At 34.2% G+C, this 7936-nt stretch overlaps 1 long non-coding RNA gene across 1 annotated transcript in view; it reads left to right on the top strand.

Annotated features, from left to right (window-relative positions):
- The first annotated feature begins 664 nt into the window (after positions 1-664).
- LOC112629461 overlaps positions 665-7936 on the top strand; it is an 88093-nt gene continuing 80821 nt past the window's right edge. Inside the window, exon 1 of the long non-coding RNA XR_003120600.1 lies at positions 665-717. This is a non-coding gene — a long non-coding RNA (uncharacterized LOC112629461). The remainder of the gene's footprint in view (positions 718-7936) is intronic.

The following is a 7936-nucleotide window of genomic DNA, read 5'->3' on the forward strand; positions in this document are numbered from 1 at the left end:
CCATCATTCTTAGCAAACTATCACAAGAACAGAAACAAACACCGCATGTTCTCACTCATAGGTGGGAACTGAACAATGAGATCACTTGGACTCAGGAAGGGGAACATCACACACCGGGGCCTATCATGGGGAGGGGGGAGGGGGGAGGGATTGCATTGGGAGTTATACCTGATGTAAATGATGAGTTGATGGGTGCTGACGAGTTGATGGGTGCAGCACAGCAACATGGCACAAGTATACATATGTAACAAACCTGCATGTTATGCACATGTACCCTAGAACTTAAAGTATAATAATAATAAAAAATAAAATAAAAAAAAAGACTCAGCCATGAATTTTTCAGTCATTATATTTTGAATATGATATGCTTAAAAGAAGAAAAATGTTGTATTTGGCAATACATTTGCTGAAATAATTACTTTACGGAGTGATCACTTGCCAGAACTCTTAAAAATGTATAGAATGAATGATGCCTACTAGCACATTCTCTGTTAACATTTTTACAGAATTATAATATGTAATGTTATTTTCAGGAACCAAGCTTCAGAAATAAGTTATTACTGGTTTAAGTTACAATCAGCTATAAGAAATACCATACTGTTAAAATAATTTAATGATTCATCATTTGCATCAACCTATTCATGATCACCTTTTATTGATCCAGGTTTTGTATTGTTTTTATAGAGCTGCCCTCACATGCTTCAGCAGCATTAGATGGTAAGCATGACTTGTAGAAAAATTATATGAAGTTTGTAATACCATTGTAATATTTATAATAGTGTGAAATATGATGAACACATAGTATTTATTTCATTTTCCTCCTAAGTACATAGAAAGAACATGTTTCCTAAGTCCAGCTGCATCTAGTTCTGGCAACAAATTGCGAGAAAAAAGTAAACTAGCTCTAGGTCTCATTTATAAATATGTTCCATAAAGAATCCTGCCCTAGGCCTTTCCTTTCCGGTATAGTCTTGGAGGGGAATGTAAAAGATGGTGGTAATTCCAGATTGAAAGAAACTGTACCCCTTAGTGATTTCATAAAGACCCTCTACCATAACTTCCAGTCTCATTAACTATGTAATGATTAGTATTAAAATTTATTATGTTAAGCCATTGAGATTGACAAGGCAGATTTTCTATTACCTTGTCTGCAGAATTCTAACATATTATTAACTTCAACTCATAATAAAATATTATATTTGAAATGCCTGCATATGGCCGTATTCTGGCTAATAAGTTTACAATTCTTCTTTAGAACTTTTAAAATGATATTAAAATGTTGTCAAATATTGAGTGTTGAGCACTAGCTGTGTGCTAGATGTTGCCCTAGATACTTTATATGCATTCATTTGGATAATCCCATCAGCAATCCAGTGAGGTTGGTGCTATCCTTAACATCATTTTACAAATGAGGAACTTCCATCTAACATTAGACTATGTTTCTAGTCAATGGAATAGCTAAGACTCAAGCACAGGTAGTCTGATTTGGAAGCATGAGCTCTTAATTACTAGGAAAACCAGAAGGGCCATAAATGCATACATGAAACTAGCTTTAAACATTTCATTATTTTATAATTCAAGTATGTATATGATCATCTTACAGTCCTCTAAATAGATATAGCCATACACGTAATTTTTCTAGTATCAATAAAATTAGTAATAGCCTATGGTAGTAAAAATCACATAATTAACATAAGAAAATACTTGAATATCATATGCACAGCTTTTAAGTGTTTTCGAGGTTAACATTCGCACAGTACCACTATAAATAATTACACATTTACAGATCAGTAAAGGGAGGCAGGATGAGATATGGTCACTTGTTGGCACAATAAGTGCAGATTCAGGTGGTGTGACTCCTTAGCCACTATGGAATCCAGCTGGTGTGACTCCATAGTCTCTACAATATTCTCTCTACCCTGTTTAATTCAGTGCTTCTTGTCATCAAGTAGGAAACACAATGGTGACTAAAATGACAATTATGCAAACACAACTTTTTGTAAGAGAATTCTATTTTGTGCAGTAGATAAAAATCTATGCCTACGTTTTACACATCTGTTGCTTATCTTTAAGTCAAAAAGGGAAACAACAGGCTTCCCAAAATGGCATTCACAGTTCCTTTATTAATCAAAATAGCTATCATAGGTAAAAATGTCATCTAAAATCCTTAACCAAAAAACAAAGTAACTTTAGTATTTAATTGCTATACACCTTTAAAGTAGTTTTAAATTAGAAACTAAAGTTTCCTTTACTAGCTAACTTGCTGCCTATGTAGGAAATTCCTGATGCATGTATCGGACAGCTTGCTACATGTTGCCATTTGAGGACTGACAGGACTTTTGAGTCCTCAAATACATTCTCACTGACTTAACTCAATGTCTAAATGCCAGATCTAATGCTTTAATGTTGACAGTTAAAATTCATGTATGCTTTCTGGAAATGATACCACTATAAGCAATTTTCAGCCACTTATCAATTAAATTATTAATACAGGTACTATATTATTTATAAAAGGAAATAGGATCTTTCCAATATAATGGATAGAACTGACTCTTCCTTTTTTCATGATGTATCTTTTATCTTTCACATATACCAAAATAGATGCCCACAAAACAATAATAGTTGCTTTTGCAGAACTTACATAGAGTAAGTCACTTATAATGAAGCCGGAATATAGCCGAAGCATGTAAGAAAACCATGTAAAAATAGCTGAAGCACTTGTAAGAAAGGCAGACTCGGATTAAATACCACAGTAGGCAGCTCTGTGGCAGATGAAGAAACAGCAGGAAGAAACTGATTGGAGCCACATATTTCAGAGTAGGGAGTAATACCAAAGGTGAAGATTAAGCTAACTTGAGAAGAGAAATGGGCATAATAATAAACTGTATTTACATTCCAATTTTATTTAGGAATGATCTTCATGGGGTCATTCTAATGAATTTCAGAAATGTAAACACCACTTGCATCATCAATAATAATACAGAAATTTTAATATAACCTTTAGCAAGTATTCAAAGCACAGGCATATTCAATCAAGCAAAACGTTTTCACTTTCTCCATTAGAATTAACAAAGAAAAGCAACTTCACAGTTCATTTTGTCCGGGTAGTGAAACCTTGAACAGAAAATGGCAGAGTTGATTAAAAAAAAAAAAAAAGAAAGAAAAGAAAGAAAAGAAAATCATAGGTAAATCTCAGCATTGAGCATAGATTTAGAATTCTGATACAAAGTATTTGCACAAAAAATAAAGCACCTAGCACACTGGAAATTAGATGCAACTTATTTTAAAAATTTATTAATGAAATAAGCAGCATTTCAGACCAGTGAGGAGTACTGAAGAGTACAAAGATATGGTGCTGGGAAAATTGATTACTTATACATTTACAAAAGAAATTTGGTCCCTTCCTGACATCTTGCATGAATTCAATTCCACATTGATTAAAGACTTAAACCACCTAATTGTGGTTGGAAGGTAATTTCTAAACAAGACATAAAATAAACCCAAAAGCCATAAAGTAGAAGATTTATTTGTTCAACTACATTAATATTGAAAATAATAAATATGAACATTACAAAGATATATTTACAATTCCCAACTCTCCTAAGATGGGTATTTTTAAAGTAACTATTTTAAAGTAATAAAAATAACAGATTCAATAGGATAATGGACAAAAACATGATTGTTATTTCATACAAGAAGCACAATGTTATAAAAATATATGATAAAAATAATTTAACTAGAAATTGAGATAAACAAAATAACACGAGATAAACTTTCACTCCCATTCAATTGTTAAAAATGAAAAAAAGATAATTCAAAGTGTTAGTGAGATATGATTTTCTTTCACACGTAGCCACGCTTTAAATCAGTAAGCATATGTAAGAATAATGATTTTTTCTTACGAAATATATTTGAAAATGCAAGCATCCAGTAATCTAGGAATTCCAGTCATAGAATATTAATATATAAAATCTCTCTTATCTGATGCAGCAGATATATATGATTGTTCCTAGCGACACTGTTAACAATAATAAATGTTAACACAACCCAAATCTTCATCAACAATACAATAGGTAAGTAAATTGTTCAAAAACTAAAGGTAATCTCACATAGTAGTGGAAATTAGGGTACTACATACATCTCAAAATATCAATGTGGAGTAACTAAGTGAATCACAAAAAGTCTCTTTACAATATGATTTCATTTACAAATGTATGAAAACCGATGAAAATTATTTTTTATTTTGTATAAATTTATAGGGTAAAAGTGCAAGTTTCTTACATGCAAAGATCGCATGTAGTGGTCGAGTCAGGTCTTTTAGGGTATCCATCTCCCAAATAATGTACATTGTGCCCATAAAGTAATTTTTTTATTATTCATGCCCTCTCACTTTCTTACCCTTTTGAAATCTCTGCTTTCTGTCATTCCATTCTCTGTGTGTATGTGTGGATAAAGGTAATGAAAACATCAGCTAGGATTTGTGTTAAACTAATAGAAATTTTATATTAACTCAAATAATTTAGAATCTTACTTTTCAATTATAGCCCAGAGATTGTTAATCCAGGAATAGTAGAGAGATTTCACTAAAATTATTTTTTTATGCTGGTTCATACTTAACATCATCATTTATATGCAAGTTCAAAAAATGAATGTTGAAGATCAGCCATCAAAAACACTTTCCAGATAGGAATAAGGAGAAGAAGAAGTTAAAAAAATAGAAAAGGGGTTCTCCTAAGAATCCTACCCAATGGTTTTCTCTTAGATCTTTCATCTCACAAGCCACCATTGCCAGCCGGGCCTGGTGGCTCATGCCTGTAATCCCAGCACTTTGGGAGGGCAAGGCTGGTGGATCACCTGAGGTCGGAAGCTGGAGATCAGCCTGGCTAACATGGTGAAACACTGTCTCTACTAAAAATACAAAATTAACTGGGCATGGTGGCACGTGCCTGTAATTCCAGCTACTCGGGAGGCTGAGGCAGGAGAATCACTTGAACCTGGGAGGCAGAGGTTGCAGTGAGCCTGAATCGCACCACTACACTCTAGCCTGGGTTACAGAGTGAGACTCTATCTCCAAGAAAACAAACAAACAAACAAACAAAAACACAAAGAAACCAACCACCACTGTCTTCAGATGAAGCTAGATGAGTAATTTAGCTGATTTGAGTATCTAGCTCAAATAAAATCAGGGCTCTGTACTCGGGGTAAAGAGTGGAGGGAAGTGTATGAGGTAAACAGCCGCCTTCTGCTCATATAGCAAAATGACAAGGGCATGCAAGAGGAAAGCTAATAAAAAAAGATGAGTTCATGTCCTTTGTAGGGACATGGATGCAGTTGGAAACCATCATTCTCAGCAAACTATCGCAAGAACAGAAAACCAAACATCGCATGTTCTAACTCATAGGTGGGAATTGAACAATGAGAACACTTGGACACAGGAAGGGGAACATCACACACTGGGGCCTGTTGTGGGGTTGGGAAGAAGGGGGAGGGATAGCATTAGGAGATATACCTAATGTAAATGACAAGTTAATGGGTGCGGCACACCAACATGGCACATGTATACATATGCAACAAACCTGCACATTGTGCACATGTACCCTAGAACTTAAAGTATAATAATAAAAAAAAAATAGAGGATCTTTGGAGACTGGGAAAAGGAACACTTGGTATTTGGAATGCATATGGCTTTACAAATCCATCGGTATTATTGCATATCTTAAGCTTGGTGGTAGGTACATGGATGCTCATTTTTAGCATGAGTTTTAGCACAAGTTTACCCATGTGCCCCTGGACCTAAAATGAAAGTTTAGCTGAAAAGAACTAAAAACAAAATGAAACACATGAAAAATTTTTCCCAATTAATGTTTCAATTTCAATGTGAGAAATGCAAAACTTTTTTTTTTCCAATGGCTACCAAAAATAGTGCTATACTTCCACTAAGACTTTGACTATGTTCTAGCAACAGAGCCCAAGTATGTAGACCTGACCATGGCAGAGTTATATGGAACAGTTACACTGTCAGGTTCTTAATGTACACTTTGTGTTCCTTATGCAAAAATAATAATAGCCTATTTGTCTTTTATTAGCCATAGATAATCTCTTTCTATTTTTAGAAGATAGCAACGCAGCTTGCTCATCTCAAATTAGCAGAAAATTGTTTTACATATTTTCTTCAAAGAAACAAGAATGAAAACAAACTTAGTTTTAAATTATCTCCCGTAAGCTGTCTTCATTTATTCAAAGGGTAGAGAAGGAAATGGCAGTGAGAAAACTAGCATGTATGAAGCACTTATTATGTGCCAGCCGCTGTGTTAGGTACTTAGCATTCAAAGTGGTTCCTTTCAGGGTCACCACATCTCATACAACAGTGCTCCAGACAAATTATACAATATCACATAGTGTGGATTAAAAGAGTGAGCTTCATAAACCTTATTTTTGTGTGCTAAGAACTCTTAAAATCTACTCTCAGTATTTTTCAAGAATATAATATATTGTTATTAACTATTGTCCCTGTTGTACAATAGATCTCTTGAACTTATTCCTCTTAAAAGAAACAATAGGCTTCACAGGATCAAGAGAAGAAGGCTTTCAGATTCCCAGTCTGGGTTTTGTCCCCAGGTAGAGGCAGGCTGGAGCTCAGACCCCCTAATTGATATGTGGTGTCTTTATTCATTCCCTAGAGGTATGCTGTCTCTCCCTATTGTTCCATCTTCCTGTAGGATAAGCATGATAAAGCATACTGCCTGAGGGGGGATAAGTAGGCTTCTGGGATCCAGATAATCTGGATTCAGTGCTGTAGGTTTAGAGGAGTTGTGTGAGAAAATCAACTGCCTAGTACTAGTGGATCAAGGTCACTGTATTATTATATTTAAAACCTTGCATTATACTTGAGGAATCTGAGTTCAGAGATGTTAACATGTCCGAGGTCACACATGTAGCACAGTCACAGTCATACTTATGATTCCAAAGCCCATAGTGTTATACCAGGCTATACTATTTTTCAATCTGAATATGATTGAGGCAACTACGGTGCTCCATCAAATTCTGTTTACTCTAAATTGTTTTCATTTTTTTCCAGAATTCGAGTATTTTTTAACAGTGCTTTATTCACACATACACATGCCCACATCTCTCTCTCTATAGATGTATGACTCTAATACATATTTTAAATATTATCTATAACCTGTTGTGATAGATAATATTGTGTTATAATATCTGTTTTAACACTCATTATTACTTAGGCAAAGTTTTTTCTAATGACAGTTATACTATAAAGTATATAAAATGAATAAATAAAACAAGTAATTTCAAACAAGCCAGAAATAATGCAGAAAGTTAGCATTATATCATTTTTACAATCTGAATATTATAGATTAGTTAAATAAAACTATATTATATTGCTTCCATTTCTGTATTTCAATTTGTTGTCCTACATAATAAAATGATAATATGAATAAAAAACTCCAAAGATTAGCTATTCCACAATCAAGAGGAGAAAATTCAGGAAATTACAATCGAGAGTTTATTGTTGAAAGAAACATCAGTAAAGTTGATTCTGAAGTATGCTGATTTGATACATTTAGCGATACTTAGAGAATGAGCTACTCTGAAACTATCTGACCAAGTTGGGTAATAATCTGTTAACAGGTCAACATAAAAGATGAAAGTACCTTTCAAAACAGTTAGCTTTTCTTTATCTTATCATAATATATTTAACTGGTAAACTTCATCAGTCACCTTGCAAATACATGACTTTCAATGGAAAGAAACTTTAATGATATAATGCATATAAAGCATAACAAGGGCGGAGCAAGATGGCCGAATAGGAGCAGCTCCAGTCTTCAACTCCCAGCGCCAGCGACACAGAAGACCGGTGATTTCGGCATTTTCAACTGAGGTACTGGGTTCATCTCACTGGGGAGTGCCGGACGATCGG

Source organism: Theropithecus gelada, chromosome 7b (genome assembly GCF_003255815.1).
Source record: "Theropithecus gelada isolate Dixy chromosome 7b, Tgel_1.0, whole genome shotgun sequence".
Lineage (NCBI taxonomy): Eukaryota > Metazoa > Chordata > Mammalia > Primates > Cercopithecidae > Theropithecus > Theropithecus gelada.